General features: G+C 40.8%; 1 non-coding gene across 1 annotated transcript; it reads right to left on the bottom strand.

The window, feature by feature from the left end:
- Positions 1 to 874: 874 nt before the first annotated feature.
- Positions 875 to 978, bottom strand: LOC130937725 (small nucleolar RNA R71). Its single transcript, XR_009068928.1, has one exon. It is a non-coding gene; the product is annotated as a small nucleolar RNA R71 (small nucleolar RNA).
- Between the last annotated feature and the right edge of the window lie 17,608 nt (positions 979 to 18,586).

Genomic DNA, 18,586 nt, shown 5'->3' with positions numbered 1-18,586 from the left:
GCTTTCAATCAAATCTTTTTGACTTCTAATTTCAAAATCTTTTTCAAAAATCACTTGATTTCTTTCCCACTCTTATTTTCGAAAATTAATTAGTGTTTTTCAAAATGTTTTCAATTTCTTTAACTTAATTTTCGAAAATTCTCTTCCCCTCTTCCCACATCCTTCTATTTATGGAGTACCACTCCTTCTCAATGCACAATTCGAACTCTCTCTGATTAAGTTCGAATTCTTCTACCTCTTTCTTCTATTTTTCTGTTCTTCTGACACCCCAAGGAATCTCTATACTGTGACATAGAGGATTCCACATTTTCTTGTTCTCTTCTCTTTCATATGAGCAGGAGCAGAGACAAAGGCATTTTTGTTGAAGCTGATCCCTGAACCTGAGAGGACCTTGAAGTGAAAGCTAAGAGAAGCTAAGGCACAATTCTCTATAGAGGACCTAACCGAATTCTTCAAAGAAGAAGAAGACATGGCAGCCGAAAACAACAACAATGCAAACAATGCAAGGAAGGTGCTGGGTGACTTTACTGCACCTACTCCCGACTTTTATGGGAGAAGCATCTCTATCCCTGCCATTGGAGCAAACAACTTTGAGCTTAAGCCTCAATTAGTTTCTCTAATGCAACAGAATTGCAAGTTTCATGGACTTCCATTGGAAGATCCTCATCAGTTTTTAGCTGAATTCTTGCAAATCTGTGACACTGTCAAGACTAATGGGGTAGACCCTGAGGTCTACAGACTTATGCTATTCCCTTTTGCTGTAAGAGACAGAGCTAGGACATGGTTGGTCTCACAACCTAAAGAAAGCCTGGACTCATGGGAAAAGCTAGTCAATGCCTTCTTGGCAAAGTTCTTTCCACCTCAAAAATTGAATAAGCTTAGAGTGGAAGTCCAAACCTTCAGACAGAAGGATGGAGAATCCCTCTATGAAGCTTGGGAAAGATACAAACAATTGATCAGAAAATGTCCATCTGACATGCTTTCTGAATGGAGCATCATAGGTATTTTCTATGATGGTCTCTCTGAACTATCCAAGATGTCTTTGGATAGCTCCGCTGGAGGATCTCTTCATTTGAAGAAGACGCCTACAGAAGCTCAAGAGCTAATTGAAATGGTTGCAAATAACCAATTCATGTACACTTCTGAAAGGAATCCTGTGAACAATGAGACAAATCAGAAGAAAGGAGTTCTTGAGATTGATGCTCTGAATGCCATTCTGGCTCAGAACAAGATATTGACTCAACAAGTCAATTTGATTTGTCAAAGTCTGTCTGGAATACAAAATGCACCAAGCAGTACTAAGGATGCTTCATCTGAGGAAGAAGCTTATGATCCTGAGAACCCTTCAATGGAAGAGGTGAATTACCTAGGAGAACCCTATGGAAACACCTATAATTCTTCATGGAGAAATCACCCAAATTTCTCATGGAAGAATCAAGAGAGACCTCAACAAGGTTTCAACAACAATAATGGTGGAAGAAACAGGTTTAGCAATGGCAAGCCTTTTCCATCATCTTCTCAGCAACAGACAGAGAGCTCTAAGCAGAACACCTCTGACTTAGCAACCATGGTCTCTGATCTAATCAAAACCACTCAAAGTTTCATGACTGAAACACGGTCCTCCATTAGGAATTTGGAAGCACAAGTGGGACAGCTGAGCAAGAAAGTTACTGAACTCCCTCCTAGTACTCTCCCAAGCAATACAGAAGAAAATCCAAAAGGAGAGTGCAAGGCCATCAACATGGTCGAATTTGGAGAGGAAGGAGAGGAAGTGAACGCCACGGAGGAAGACCTCAGTGGGCGTGCACTGACCTCCAAAGAGTTCCCCAATGAGGAACCATGGGAATCTGAGGCTCAAAATGAGACCATAGAGATTCCATTGGACTTACTTCTGCCTTTCATGAGCTCTGATGAGTATTCTTCCTCTGAAGAGGATGAGTATGTCACTGAAGAGCAAGTTGCTAAATACCTTGGAGCAATCATGAAGCTAAATGACAAGTTATTTAGAAATGAGACTTGGGAGAATGAACCTCCTTTGCTCACCAAAGAACTGGATGACTTGTCTAGGCAGAAATTACCTCAAAAGAGACAAGATCCTGGGATGTTTTCAATACCTTGTACCATAGGCACTATAACTTTCAAGAAGGCTCTGTGTGACTTAGGGTCAAGTGTAAACCTCATGCCTCTCTCTGTAATGGAGAAGCTAGGGATCTTTGAGGTGCAAGCTGCAAGAATCTCACTGGAGATGGCAGACAACTCAAGAAAACAAGCTCATGGACTTGTAGAGAATGTTTTGGTAAAAGTTGAAGACCATTACATCCCTACTGATTTCATAGTCCTAGAGACTGGGAAGTGCATGGATGAAACCATCATCCTTGGCAGACCCTTCCTGGCCACAGCAAAGGCTGTGATTGATGTTGATAGAGGAGAGTTGATCATTCAAGTGAATGAAGAATCCTTGGTGTTTAAGGCTCAAGGATATCCCTCTGTCATCATGGAGAGGAAGCTTGAAGAGCTTCTCTCAAATCAGAGTCAAACAGAGCCCCCACAGTCAAATTCTAAGTTTGGTGTTGGGAGGCCACAACCAAACTCTAAGTTTGGTGTTGAACCCCCACATTCAAACTCTCTAAGTTTGGTGTTGGGAGGTTCCAACATTGCTCTGAGTATCTGTGAGTCTCCATGAGAGCCCTCTGTCAAGCTACTGACATTAAAGAAGCGCTTGTTGGGAGGCAACCCAATGATTATATTTTATCTATTTTCTCTTTGTTATTTTATGTTTTTTGTAGGTTGATGATCATAAGAAGTCACAAAATCAATTGAAAAAGCAAAAACAGAATGAAAAACAGGAAGAAAAACAGCACACCCTGGAGGAAGAACTCACTGGCGTTTAAACGCCAGTAAGGCTAGCAGTTGGGCGTTTAACGCCCAGTCTGGCACCATTCTGGGCGTTTAACGCCAGAAAGAGGCACCAGACTGGCGTTAAACGCCAGAAAAGGGCAAGAACCTAGCGTTAAACGCCAGGAATGGGCACCAGCCCGGCGTTTAACGCCAGAAATGGCTCAAAACGTGATTTTGAATGCCATTTGGTGCAGGGATGACTTTTCCTTGACACCACAGGATCTGTGGACCCCACAGGACCCCCACCAACCCCACCACCACCCTCTTTCTTCTTCACCCATTCACCAATCACCTCAATACCTCTTTCCCAAAAAAACCCCTCACCTATCAAATCCCATCTTTCTCTTCACCACTCACATCCATCCTTCATAAAATCCCACCAACCTCACCCTTCAAATTCAAACCACTTTCCCTCCCAAACCCACCCATAATGGCCGAACCCCATCTCCCCCCTCTCCTATATAAACCCTTCTTCACCCCTTCATTTTCACACAACCTAAAACACCACTTCTCCCCCTCTTTGGCCGAATACATAAGCCACTCCCTTCTTCCTCATTTCTTCTTCTTCTACTCTCTTCTTTCATCTTTTGCTCGAGGACGAGCAAATCTTTTAAGTTTGGTGTGGTAAAAGCATTGCTTTTTGTTTTTCCATAACCATTTATGGCATCCAAGGCCGGAGAAACCTCTAGAAAGAGGAAAGGGAAGGCAAAAGCTTCCACCTCCGAGTCATGGGAGATGGATAGATTCATCTCAAGGGTGCATCAAGACCACTTCTATGAAGTTGTGGCCTTGAAGAAGGTGATCCCCGAGGTCCCCTTTTCACTCAAAAAGGGTGAATATCCGGAGATCCGGCATGAGATCCGAAGAAGAGGTTGGGAAGTGCTTACCAACCCCATTCAACAAGTCGGAATCTTGATGGTTCAAGAGTTCTATGCCAATGCATGGATCACCAAGAACCATGATCAAAGTGTGAACCCGGATCCAAAGAATTATCTTACAATGGTTCGGGGGAAATACTTGGATTTTAGTCCGGAAAGTGTAAGGTTGGCATTCAATTTACCCATGATTCAAGGAGATGAACATCCTTACACTAGAAGGGTCAACTTTGATCAAAGGTTGGACCAAGTCCTCACAGTCATATGTGAAGAGGGCGCTCAATGGAAGAGAGATTCAAGAGGGAAGCCGGTTCAATTGAGAAGGCATGACCTCAAACCCGTGGCTAGAGGATGGTTGGAGTTCATCCAACGCTCAATCATTCCCACTAGCAACCGGTCCGAAGTTACTCTAGACCGGGCCATAATGATTCATAGCATCATGATTGAAGAAGAAGTGGAAGTTCATGAGGTTATAGCCCAAGAACTTTATAAGGTGGCGGATAAGTCCTCTACCTTAGCAAGGTTAGCCTTTCCTCATCTCATTTGTCACCTCTATTATTCAGTTGGAGTTGACATAGAGGGAGACATCCCCATTGATGAGGATAAGCCCATCACTAAGAAAAGGATGGAGCACACAAGAGACCCCACTCATCATGAGATCCCTGAGATGCCCCAAGGGATGCACTTTCCTCCACAAGGCTATTGGGAGCAACTGAACACCTCCCTAGGAGAACTAAGTTCCAACATGGGACAACTAAGGGTGGAGCACCAAGAACATTCCATCCTCCTCCATGAAATTAGAGAAGATCAAAGAATCATGAGAGAGGAGCAACAAAGACAAGGAAGAGACATTGAGGAGCTCAAGCACTCCATAGGATCTTCAAGAGGAAGAAAGAGCCGCCATCACTAAGGTGGACCCGTTCTTTAATCTCCTTGTTCTTTATTTTCTGTTTTTCGAATTTTAGTGCTTATGTTTATCTATGTTTGTGTCTTGTGATCATTAGTGTCTTAGTGTCTATGCCTTAAAGTTATGAATGTCCTATGAATCCATCACCTTTCTTAAAAATTGTTCTTAATTGAAAAAGAAAAGAATTGCATGAATTTTGAATTTTACAACAGTTTAATTATTTTGATGTGGTGGCAACACTTTTGTTCTCTGAATGTATGCTTAAACAGTGCATATGTCTTTTGAATTTGTGGTTCATGAATGTTGGCTCTTGAAAGAATGATGAAAAAGGAGACATGTTACTGAGGATCTGAAAAATCATAAAAATGATTCTTGAAGCAAGAAAAAGCAGTGAATACAAAAAAAAAAAAAAAAGAAAGAGAAGACAAGCGAAAAAAAAACGAAAAAAAAAAGAGAAAAAGAAAGAGAAAGAAAGAAATAAAGTTGTGATCCAAGGCAATAAGAGTGTGCTTAAGAACCCTGGACACCTCTAATTGGGGACTCTAGCAAAGCTGAGTCACAATCTGAAAAGGTTCACCCAATTATGTGTCTGTGGCATGTATGTATCCGGTGGTAATACTGGAAGACAGAGTGCTTTGGGCCACGGCCAAGACTCAAAAAGTAGCTGTGTTCAAGAATCATCATACTTAACTAGGAGAATCAATAACACTATCTGGATTCTGAGTTCCTAAAGAAGCCAATCATTCTGAATTTCAAAGGATAGAGTGAGATGCCAAAACTGTTCAGAGGCAAAAAGCTAAAAGCCCCGCTCATCTAATTAATACTGATCTCCATAGATGTTTTTGGAGTTCATTGCATATTCTCTTCTTTTTATCCTATTTGATCTTCAGTTGCTTGGGGACAAGCAACAATTTAAGTTTGGTGTTGTGATGAGCGGATAATTTGTACCCTTTTTGGCATTGTTTTTAGTATGTTTTTAGTATCTTTTAGTTAGTTTTTATTATATTTTTATTAGTTTTTAGTTAAAATTCACTTTTCTGGACTTTACTATGAGTTTGTGTGTTTTTCTGTGATTTCAGGTATTTTCTGGTTGAAATTGAGGGATCTGAGCAAAAATCTGATCCAGAGACTCAAAAGGACTGCAGATGCTGTTGGATTCTGACCTCCCTGCACTCGAAGTGGAGTTTCTAGATCTACAGAAGCCCAATTGGCGCGCTCTCAACGGCGTTAGAAAGTAGACATCCTGGGCTTTCCAGCAATATATGATAGTCCATACTTTGCCCAAGATTTGATGGCCCAAACCGGTGTTCAAAGTCACCTACAGAAATTCCAGCGTTAAACGCCGGAACTGGCACCTAAATGGGAGTTAAACGCCCAAACTGGCACCAAAGCTGGCGTTTAACTCCAAGAGGAGTCTCTACACGAAAATGCTTCATTTGCTCAGCCCAAGCACACACCAAGTGGGCCCGGAAGTGGATTTTTATGTCATTTACTCATCTCTGTACACCCTAGGCTACTAGTTTTCTATAAGTAGGACCTTTTGCTATTGTATTAGACATCTTTTGATCATGCTTTGATGATTAAACCCTCTTTGGGGGAGGCTGGCCATTCGGCCATGCCTAGACCTTGTTCTTATGTATTTTCAACGGTGGAGTTTCTACACACCATAGATTAAGGTGTGGAGCTCTGCTGTACCTCGAGTATTAATGCAATTACTATTGTTCTTCTATTCAATTCCGCTTGTTCTTTGTCCAAGATATCACTTGTTCTTCAACTTGATGAATGTGATGATCCGTGACACTCATCATCATTCTCACTTATGAACAAAGTGACTGACAACCACTTCTGTTCTACAAGCAATCAAGGCTCTAGTGAATATCTCTTGGATTCCTGATACACGATGCATGGTTGATCGCCTGACAACCGAGTGCTCGCCTGACAAACGAGCCAGCCATTCTGTGAGATCAGAGTCTTCGTGGTATAGGCAAGAACTGATGGCGGCATTCAAGAGAATCCGGAAGGTCTAACCTTGTCTGTGGTATTCTGAGTAGGATTCAATGATTGAATGACTGTGACGTGCTTCAAACTCCTAGCAGGCGGGGCGTTAGTGACAGACGCAAAAGAATCAATGGATTCTATTCCAGCCTGACCGAGAACCGACAGCTGATTAGCCATATGCTGTGACAGAGCATAGGAACATTTTCACTGAGAGGATGGGAGGTAGCCACTGACAACGGTGAAACCCTACATAAGCTTGCCATGGAAAGGAGTAAGAAGGATTGGATGAAGACAGTAGGAAAGCAGAGAGACGGAAGGGAAGGCATCTTCATACGCTTATCTGAAGTTCCTACCAATGAATTACATAAGTACCTCTATCTTTATCTTTATGCTTTATTCGTATATCACCATACCCATTTGAGTCTGCCTGACTAAGATTTACAAGGTGACCATAGCTTGCTTCATACCAACAATCTCCGTGGGATCGACCCTTACTCGCGTAAGGTATTACTTGGACGACCCAGTGCACTTGCTGGTTAGTTGTGCAAAGTTGTGTAGTGATCACAATTTCGCGTACCACTCCCTTTTCTAAAAATATTATGTGCTCACAAACTTGAGGGTTGATGCTTACTATATCTGCCAAGCTCCACCCAATTGCTTTTTTGTGTCTTCTCAACACACTAAGCAACTACTCCTCTTGTTGGGATGTGAGTTCCTTTGCAATGATAACTGGGAGCTTCTGATCATTCTCAAGGTAAACATACTTGAGGTGGGGTGGAAGGGATTTTAGCTTCAATTTCTGCTCCTGACTGGGCACTGGATCTTCTGGAGCCAGTGATGATGGCATAGTGTCCTCATTGTGTTAAGAGGGTTTCCCCACACTTGGACCTTGCTCCATGTGCATTTGTTCTACTTCTTCTTGATGAACTGCAGCTACGGTCTCATCAATGATGTCGCACTGGAAGATGGAATGGTCCTCTGGAGGATGCTTCATAGCCTCATTCAGATTAAAGCTCACTGCTCGGCCGTCTATCTCAAAAGAATAGGTTCCTGAGAATGCATCCAACTTGAACTTTGAGGTCTTCAGGAATGGTCTTCCGAGCAAGATGGATGACGATTTCCTTGAGTCATTTTGGGGCATCTCCAAGATGTAGAAGTCAATAGGAAATGTGAGCCCTTTAATGCTCACTAGCATGTCCTCAGCAATTCCAACCACTGTAATAATGCTTTTATCTGCTAACACAAAACGAGCTACCGACCTTTTTAAGGAAGGGAGCCTCAAAGTATTATATATAGACAAAGGCATAATACTCACGCACGCTCCTAAATTACACATGCAGTCAGAAAAATATTACACCTCCAATGGTACAATTAACCATGCATGGACCTGGGTCACTACATTTTTCAGGTATATCCCCCGTTAAAGCAGATATAGAACTACCTAAAGGAATAGTTTATAATTCATTAATTTTATCCTTATGCATGCATAAATCTTTCAAAAACTTTGCATATTTAAGCACTTGTTGAATAACATCAAAAGGGGCACAATTACCTCAACCTTTTTGAAGATTTCAACCATTTTTGGGTCAAGTTCTATCTGCTTTTTAGGCTTCCTTGTAAGGTGTGGAAATTAAATAGGGATGGCGTCTCTGGTAGCCTTAGCTTCTTCTGGTGCGCCATTCTCTGGTTGATTTGCTTATCCTTCAACTATGTCTTTCCCGTCACCTTCTTCTTCAACATCCTCCACTTCAACCATTTCTTCAACGGGGGCATGTTCTTGTGGGCTTGGCTCCTCAGGATTCCTCTCTGGCAGTGTGGTTCCGGACCTCAAGGTGATGGCATTGATGCCACCCTTGGGGTTGGGTATGGGTTGAGAAAGAATTCCACTGGAGCTTGAAAACTGGTTGTTAGGGTTGTTCATTGATCCAATATGTGAGACGAGAGCTTGTAAAGTAGAGTTCAGACCGTTTATGGTAGACGTAAGGTTGTTCTCCATGTTCTTCTATCTTTGATCAATAGAGTGTAGCAACTCGTCATTAGAGGAAGAAGGGGGGTAAGTGTGATGAGGGGTCTGCTTAGACACTTAGGACTGCCTTAAATGAGATGCTCTGTAAGCCTGGTTTCGGTTTTGCTATTGATAGGTAAGATTCTGCTGATACCGATTTTGCTGGTTGTTATTATTATTCCACCTCTAATTTCCTTGGCTGTCTTTGCCTCCTCTGTTATTGTTGTCCCTCCAGCCTTGGTTAAAGTTCCTACCTTGGTTATAGTTGCTGCCTTGTTGATAGTATCCTTGATTCGGGCGGTTATAGAAATTGTGAGTAGCTGCCAAGGTGTTGTCCTCATGTTGGAGCTGTGGATATTCATCAGTGTAATGTCTATAATCTGCACATATTCCACATATTCTCTGAAGAACTAGTTGTTGACTATGTTGTGGTGAGGGGGGTTGAGATTGTTGCTGGCCTAGATGTATCTGCTTCAGTAGGTTGGTCATCTCACATATTGATTGTGTGAGAGCAGTATTCTCACTGCTAGAGAAAACCTCTGCCACAGCCTTGGGGTGGTTATTTTTGTGCTTGTGATTCCGAGCAGACTCAGCCAAGTCGGCGATCAGTTGCCATGCTTCATCTGTGGTCATGTACTTTTTTAGAGAACCATTGCTCGCACCATCTAATGTAGTCTTGTCCTGAGGCTTCATACCCTGTGTGAAGTAGCTGATCAACACCAACTTGTCAATCATGTGGTAGGGACATGCATCCAGGAGATTATTGAAGTGCTCCTAATACTCGTAAAGAGTCTCGGATTTGACTTGAATAATCAGTGAAATTTCTTTCCTCAGTCTATCAGTAACTTCAGCTGAAAAGTATTTTTCTAAGAATTCTCTTCTAAGAGTGTCCCAGTTAGTAACAACTGCTTCAGGTTGAGTGTAGTATCACTCCCTCGCCTTTCCCTCAAGAGAAAACGGGAAGGTGGCCAGCAGAATAGATGTCTCAGCTGCACCATTACGCCTAACGGTAGAACAGGCTGTCTGAAATCCCTGATGTGCTTGAGAAGCTCTTGAGCAGGTAAGCCATGAAACTTCGGTAGTAGATTGATCAGTGCAGTCTTTAGTTCAATATTTGCAACCAGATTTGGATGACGCGCTTGGAAAGGTGGTAGTATAAAGTCCGGAGCTCCTGCTTCCTGGAGAGTAATCCTCCTAGGAGCCGCCATGTTCTCTGCGCGTAAATTAACCAAATCAGTAGAAAGGGAGCTTGTTTCTTCCTTAAATGACGTTTCAGATTTGTCCTCAGATAGGACTAACCGATGCCGAGCTTGCCTTATACGTGAAATAGTTCTTTCAATTTCAGGATCAAATTCGGGTAGGCTCGGATCAGGTAGTGAACACGTCATTCAGTGAAAGAAACATGCAGCTCATGGTAATAAAATAAAAGAAAATAAAATGTAAATAAATAAATTCAACAAATAAGTTAGCACACTGTTGCAACTCCCCGGCAATGGCGCCAAAAATTGACGTGGCGGAAATTGGCCGATTAAGAATTTATAGAGAAAACAGCGTTGCAAGTACAGTTCTCAACTGACTAAAATCCGCTTATCAATTTAAAAGGGGTTGTCACAAAATTTAGAAATAAAATACTGGGAGTATGAATCCCAGGTCGTCTCCCAACAAGTTGCAGAGAAAGTGCTATTTAGTGATCAGAGGTTTTCCAAGAAATTAAAAGTTTGAGACACAGAAAAATAAATAATAGTAAAGTTAAGCAATGGAAGTTTACGAGAGAATTTATATAATTCAAATAAAGGCCTTGACCGGGAGAAGATTAATTAGAAGTTCTATCCTTGTTGAATGTTCCCAAATGTAATAATAAAAGGTTGTTGTTCCACTTGGTTATCCCTTACTTAACAAAGGCAAGCCAAGTAACTGAATTAACTCTATCACTCAGGTCCGATCCTAATCCTTTCCTAAGAAAGGATTAGAGTCAGAGACTAGAGAGTCAGCCAACAACTTCCAGTTAATATTAACACTTGAGTATTCCAGCTCAAGGTTTTCCTCTTAATCAACTTCCAACCAAGTTAGGAAACTACTCCATTAAAATGAATATAACTTTCGCAGAATTAAAAAGGGAATATAAGAAAGACATGATAAATAATAAATGAAAATTAATTAAAAATAAAAATGGTTCTTTGCATTAATAAATTCTAAAATCATGAATATACTTATCTAAACAGAATCAATGGGAAATTTAAGAGTAAAGGAATAGAGAAACAGACTAGAATAAGGAAGCTCCAACGGAGGTAATGACTCTTCTCAATATCTAAAGCAAAAGCAATAAAACTCTAAAACTGTGAATGTAAAGAAAACCTAGAGGAAGTAGTAGAATTCTCTCTAAGATTTCCAAAACTAAACTAAAACTATGCGTAATGAGAATGTGCCTTGAGTCTCTGCTGTTCCCTGGCTCTAGTTTGTGTTTCTGGGCCGAAAACTGGGTCCAAACTCGGCCTAAAATCTCCTCCAGCATTTTCTGCAATTTCTGCATATCGCGCATGTCACGCGTACGCATCACTCATGCGTGCGCGTCATTTGGCGAGTTTCCTTGTCACGCGCATGTGTCAGGCATGCGTACGCGTCGTCGAGCGAACTCCAATTCACGCGCACGCCTGAGCCATGCGTGCGCGTCGCTCCTCGCTTATTGTCTCCTTTATTTCTTATTCTCCTTCCATTTTTGCAAGCTTCCATTCCATCCTCCAAGCCATTCCTGCCCTATAAAAGCCTGAAATCATTGAACACACAGATCACGGCATTGAATGGTAGAGAGGGGAATTAAAATACATAAATTAAAGGCTTAGGAAGCAAGTTTTTAACCATAGAACAAAGCTAGGAAGGAATTGTAAAACCATGCAATTTGTATGAATAAGTGTGCAAAGACTTGATAAAAACCACTCAATTGAGCACAAGATAAACCATAAAATAGTAGTTTATCAATACATAAATGCCACAGACACATAATTGGGTGAACCTTTTCAGATTGTGACTCAGCTTTGCTAGAAACCCCAGTTAGAGGTGCCCAGAGTTCTTAAGAACACTCTTTTTGCTTTGGATCACGACTTTAACCACTCAGTCTCAAGCTTTTCACTTGGACCTTCATGACACAAGCACATGGTTAGGGACATCTTGAATTAGCCGCTTAGGCCAGGATTTTATTCCTTTGGGCCCTTGATAAACCACTATTTTATGGTTCACAATGTGTTTAATTGTGTGGTTTTATCATGGTCTTTACCCACTTATTCATATAATTAGCATGCATTTATGTTTCCTTCATAAAATTATTACATGATTGAAAACATGCTTCTTTGGTCTTAATTTAGCTAATCTTAATCCTCTCTTATTACCATTTGATGCCTTGATCTGTGCGTTAAGTGTTTCATGCTTTATAGGGCATGAATGAGTGAGAGATTGGGAAGGAAGCTTGCAAAAATGGAAGGAACACAAGAAATTGAGCAGATGACCAGCGAGAAGTGACGCGTACGCGTAAGCGACGCGACCGCGCGGAAGAAAGGAATCCGAAGTGACGCAGTCGCATGGCTCATGCGACCGCGCGGATTGGAAAAGCACAAGTGACGCGGAAGCGTGGACGACGCAAACGCGTGGTAGGGAAAAACACAAATGACGCGTCCGCACGGATGACACGATCGCATGACGTGCGCGATCTGCAGAATTACAAAAGTTGCTGGTAGAGATTTTGGGCCGCATTTCAACCCAGTTTTTGGCCCAGAAACACAGATTAAAGTCATGGTACTTGCAGAGACTTAGGATGCTTTCATAATTCACTTTCCATGATTTAGGTTTAGTTGGAGAGAGGTTCTCTCCTCTCTCTTTAGGATTAGGATTTAGGACTTCTCTTAGTTTTAGGAGTGACTCTCGATCCCAGGTTCAATGTTCTTTTACTTTATATTTATTTCTTATTTTCAGATACTTTAATGCTTATATTAGTTATGTTGCCTATTTGGCTTATGCCACATTCATGATGATTTTCTTATTTAATGTTATTTGAGGTATTTCAGTTTAATATTGCCTTCTTTTATTTATGCCATTGATTATTCCCAATCTGAAGACATTTTCATTCCAGTAGAATTAATTTACTTTTCCCTTTTTGGTCTTGGTTAAGAAATCAGTAACTCAGGAGTTATCTTAGCTCAACATAATTGATAACTGTTATCTTTGCTAATTGAATTGAACTTCAATAATCCCAACCTTTTCTTAGGAAATAAATAGGATTCGAAGGTCAAACTAATTAGTCCCTTGACTTTCCTTTGCTTTAGCAAAGGTTAACTAAGTGGGATTAAGATTCAACTTTCATTATTATTGATAAGAATAACTAAGTCTGGACTTCCAATTTCTCATACCTTGCCAAAGGGTTTGCTTTACAGTATTTATTTATTTTAATTGCCATTTAAATAATTTTCCATATTCATTCCTCATTCTCAAACCCCAATTTACAATCTCCATAACCAATAATAAGAACATACCTCCCTGCAATTCCTTGAGAAGACGACCCGATGTTTAAATACTTCGGTTATCAATTTATTTAGGGGTTTGTTACTTGTGACAACCAAAACTTTTGTACGAAGGGATTTCTGTTAATTTAGAAGCTATATCTACAACACGAATTTATAAAATTCTTTACTATCAAAAATCCTAACGTCAGCGCTCCTATCCATTAATGCTCAAAGCCTTGGATCCATTTTACCCTTGCCTTTTAGTTTAAAGGGTTATTGGCTTTCTCTGCTTGCTTTTTCTTTTTCTTTCTTTTTCTTTAATTTTCACCTCTTTTTTTTTGCAAGCTTTGTGTTTTTCACTAATTTTTCTTGCTTCAAGAATCAATTTTACAATTTTTTAGATTATCAATAACATTTTTCTTTTTCTTTATTCTTTCAAGAGCCAACAATTTTAACATTCATAAACTTCACTATAAAAAATATGCACTGTTCAAGCATTCATTCAGAAAACAAAAAGTATTGCCACCACATCAAAATAATTAAACTATTTTCATGATAGAATTTGAAATTCATGTACTTCTTGTTCTTTTGCAAATAGAAACATTTTTCATTTAAGAAAGGTGAAAGATTCATGGAACACTCATAGCTTTAAGACATAGACTCTAAAAACTAATGATCATGTAATAAAGACACAAACATAGACAAAGCATAAAGCACAGAAAACGAAAAACAGAAAAATAAATAACAAGAAAATTAAAGAACGGGTCCACCTTAGTGACGGTGGCTAGTTCTTCCTCTTGAAGATCCTATGGAGTGCTTTAGCTCCTCATTATCTCTTCCTTGCTTTTGTTGTTCCTCTCTCATGGCTCTTTGGTCCTCTCTGATCTCAGGGAGGATAATGGAGTGCTCTTGGTGCTCCATCCTTAGTTGCTCCATGTTGGAACTCAATTCTCCTAAAGAGGTGTTGAGTTGCTCCCAATAGTTATATGGAGGGAAATGCATTCCTTGAGGCATCTCAGAGATTTCTTGATGAGGGACTTCCTCATGCTCTTGTTGAGGTCTATGAGTGAGCTCTCTTGTTTGCTTCATCCTCTTTTTAGTTATGGGCTTGTCCTCTTCAATGAGGATGTCTTCCTCTATGACAATTCTGGCTAAATTGTAGAGGTGACAGATGAGATGAGGAAAGGCTAACCTTGCCAAAGTGGAGGGCTTGTCATCCACCTTGTATAGTTCTAGAGGTATGATCTCATGAAATTCCACTTCCTCTCCAATCATGATACTATGGATCATGATAGCCCGATCCACGGTTACTTCGGACCAGTTGCTAATAGGAATGATAGAGCGTTGGATGAACTCCAACCATCCTCTAGCCACGGGTTTGAGGTCAGGCCTTCTCAGTTGAACCGGCTTACCTTTGAAGTCTCTCTTCCATTAGGCTCCTTCTACACAGATGTCCATAAGAACTTGGTCCAACCTTTGATCAAAGTTGACACTTCTAGTGAAAGGATGAGGCTCTCCTTGCATCATTGGCAAGTTGAATGCCAACCTTACAGTTTCCAGACTAAAATTCAAGTATTTCCCCCAAACCATTGTGAGCCAATTCTTTGGGTTAGGGTTCACACTTTGATCATGGTTCTTAGTGATCCACGCATTAGCATAGAACTCTTGAACCATTAAGATTCTGACTTGTTGGATGGGGTTGGTGAGAACTTCCCAACCTCTTCTTCGAGCTTCACATCGGATCTCCGGATATTCACTTTTTTTTAGCATGAAGGGAACCTCGGAGATCACCTTTTTCTTGGCCACAACATCATAGAAGTGGTCTTGATGGACCTTTGAGATGAATCTATCCATTTTCCATGACTCGGAGGTGGAAGCAACTGCCTTCCCTTTCCTCTTTCTAGAGGTTTCTCCGGCCTTAGGTTCCATTAATGGTTATAGAAAAACAAAAAGCAGAGCTTTTTCCCACACCAAACTTAAAAGATTTGCTCGTTCTCGAGCAAAAGAAGAAAGAAAAGAGGAGGAGAAGAAGAAATAGAGGAGATAGAGGGGGTGAGTGGTTCGGCCAAGGGGGCTTTTAGGTGGTTATGATGTGTGAAAATGAAGGAGTAAAGAGGGGTATTTATAGGGTAAAGGAGAGGGTGAATCCGTGTGAGAGTGGGTGGGTTTAGGAGGAAAATGGTTTGAATTTGAATGGTGAGGTAGGTGGGGTTTATCTTGGGAAATATTGGATGGATGTGAGTGGTGAAGAGATTATGGGGAAGAGGGTAGGATTTAATAGGTGAATGGTGTTTGGGGAAGAGTGTTATGGAAAGGTGTGAAGAAGGGAGAGAGTGAGTTGGGGTAGGTAGGGATCCTGTGGGGTCTACAGAACCTGAGGTGTCAATGATTTCACATTCCTGCACCTTTCTGCAGTGTAAACACCCTCTGTATGCCATTTCTGGTGTTTAACGCCAGCTCTGCTGCCCATTCTGGCATTAAACGCCAGGGTGATGCTCCTTTCTGGCGTTAAATGCCGGTCTGATGCCCCTTACTGGGGTTTAACCAGCCAGACACCAGACACCTTTCTCTGGTGTTAAACGCCAGTCTGTCTGCCAATTCTAGCATTTAATGCCCAGAATACTGCCAGATTAGGCGTTAAACGCCCATTCTACTATCCTTACTGGCGTTTAAATGCCAGTAAGCCTGTCCTCCAGGGTGTGCTATTTTTGATACTGTTTTTGATTCTGTTTTAATTTTTCAGTTGTTTTTGTGACTCCACATGATCATCAACCTAAAGAAAATAGAAACTAACAATGGAAAATGAAAAAAATAATTAACATAGATAAATGAGATTGGGTTGCCTCCCAATAAGCGCTTTTTTAATGTCAATAGCTTGACAGTAAGCTCTTTTAGAGCTTCACAGATGCTCAGAGCATGATTGTAGCCTTCCAATACCAAACTTAGAGTTTGAGTGTGGGGGCTTTGCTTGACTCTGTATGGAGAGAATTGGATGAAGCTTTTCATGATTCTTCTCCATGTTTACAGAAGAAGATCCTTGAGCCTTAAACACAAGGTAGTCCTCATTCAATTGAAGGACTAACTCTCCTATGTCCACATCAATCACAGCCCTTGCTGTGGCTAGGAAGGGTCTTCCAAGGATGATGGATTCATCCTCATTCTTCCAGTGTCTAGGATTATGAAGTCAGTAGGGATGTAAAGGCCTTCAACCTTCACTAAGACATCCTCTACAAGTCCATAAGCCTGTTTCATTGATTTGTCTGCCATCTCTAGTGAGATTCTTGCAGCTTGTACCTCAAAGATCCCTAGTTTTTCCATTACAGGGAGTGACATGAGGTTTATATCTGACCCCAGGTTACACAGAGCCTTCTTAAAGGTCATGGTGCCTGTGGTACACGGTATTAAGAACCTTCCGGGATCCGGTTTCTTCTGAGGTAATTTTTGCTTAACCAAGGCATTCAGTTTATTGATGAGTAATGGAGCTTCATCCTCCCAAGTCTTATTACCAAATAACTTGGCATTTATCTTCATGATTGCTCCTAGATACCGAGCAACTTGCTCTTCAACAAGATCTTCATCCTCATCAGAAGAAGAATCTTCGTCAGAGCTCATGAACTGCAGCATTAAGTTCCATGGAATCTCTATGGTCTCTATATGAGCCTCAGATTCTTTTGATTCCTCAATAGGGAACCCCTTAGTGGTCAGTGGATGTCCAGCAAGGTCTTTCTCACTAGAAATCATTGCCTTTTTCTCCTCTATAGGTTCGGCCATTTTGGTTATATTGATGGCCTTGCACTCTCTCTTTGGATTCTCTTCTGTATTGCTTGGGAGAGTACTAGGAGGAGTTTCTATAACTCTTTTACTCAACTGACCCACTTGTGCCTCCAAATTTCTAATGGAGGACCTTGTTTCAGTCAAGAAACTGAGAGTGGCCTTAGATAGATCAGAGACTATAGTTGCTATTGCCAAATCTATTTCTCCCACTATTATTGTTGTTGAAGCCTTGTTGAGCCTTCTGTTGATTCGTCCATGAGAAATTTGGATGATTTCTCCATGAAGGATTATAGGTGTTTCCATAGGATTCTCCCATGTAATTCACCTCTTCCATTGCAGGATTCTCAGGGTCATAAGCTTCTCCCTCAAAGGAGACTTCTTTAGTAATGCCAGATGCAGCTTGCAATCCAGTTAGATTCTGAGAAATCATATTGACTTGCTGAGTTAATATTTTGTTCTGAGCCAATATGGCATTCAGAATATCAATCTCAAGAACTCTTTTCTTCTGAGTCATCCTATTATTCACAGGATTTTGTTTAGAAGTGTACATGAACTAGTTATTTACAGCCATCTCAATTAGTTCCTGGGCTTCTGCAGGTGTTTTTAGATGAAAAGATCCACCAGCAGAATGGTCCAATGACATCTTGGACAATTCAGACAGACCATCATAGAGTATACATATGATGCTCCATTTTGGAAGCATGTCAGAAGGACACCTTTTGGTTAATTGCTTGTATCTTTCCCAAGCTTCATAGAGAGATTTACCTTCCTTTTGTCTAAAGGTTTGAACTTCCACTCTAAGCTTGCTCATCTTTTGAGGTGGAAAGAATTTGGTCAAGAAAGCACTGACCAACTTGTCCCAAGAGTTCAGGCTTTCTCTAGGTTGTGAATCCAACCATATCCTAGCTCTGTCTCTTACAGCAAAGAGGAAAAGCATAAGTCTGTAGACCTCGGGATCAACCCCATTGGTCTTAACAGTATCACAGATCTGCAAGAATTCAGCTAAGAACTGATGAGGATCTTCCGATGGAAGTCCATGAAACTTGCAATTCTGCTGCATTAGAGAAACTAATTGAGGCTTAAGCTCAAAGTTGTTTGCTCCAACGGCAGGAATTGAGATGCTTCTTCCATAGAAGTTGGAAGTTGGTGCAGTATAGTCACCAAGCATCTTCCTTGCATCTCTAGCATTGTTGTTGGGTTTGGCCGCCATGTCTGCTTCTTTTTCGAAATTTTCTGTAAGGTCTTTTCTGGAGTGTTGTGCTTTAGCTTCTTTTAGCTTCCTCTTCAGAGTCCTTTCAGGTTCAGGATCAGCTTCAACAAGAATGTTTTTATCCCTATTTCTGCTCATATGAAAAAGAAGAGAACAAAGAGAGTAGTAGAATCCTCTATGTCACAGTATAGAGATTCTTTGATGTGTCAGAGGACAAGAAGAATAGAAGAATGAGAAGAGAGAGGAGATGAGTAATTCGAACAGAGAGAAGAGAGATGGGTTCAAATTATGAGTAGAAGAGAAGTGTTAGCAAATAAATAGAAGGAGATGAGAGAGAGAGAGAGAGAGTATTCGAATTTTAAAAGAGGGAAAATAAAGATAGTTTTATTTTTATTTAATTAATTAAGTTGGTTTCGAAAATATTAAAAA

This window comes from Arachis stenosperma, chromosome 6 (genome assembly GCF_014773155.1).
Source record: "Arachis stenosperma cultivar V10309 chromosome 6, arast.V10309.gnm1.PFL2, whole genome shotgun sequence".
In the NCBI taxonomy this organism is placed as follows: Eukaryota; Viridiplantae; Streptophyta; class Magnoliopsida; order Fabales; family Fabaceae; genus Arachis; species Arachis stenosperma.
The sequence above is the reverse complement of the archived record's forward strand: the minus strand, read 5'-3'. Positions and strand labels throughout refer to the sequence as shown.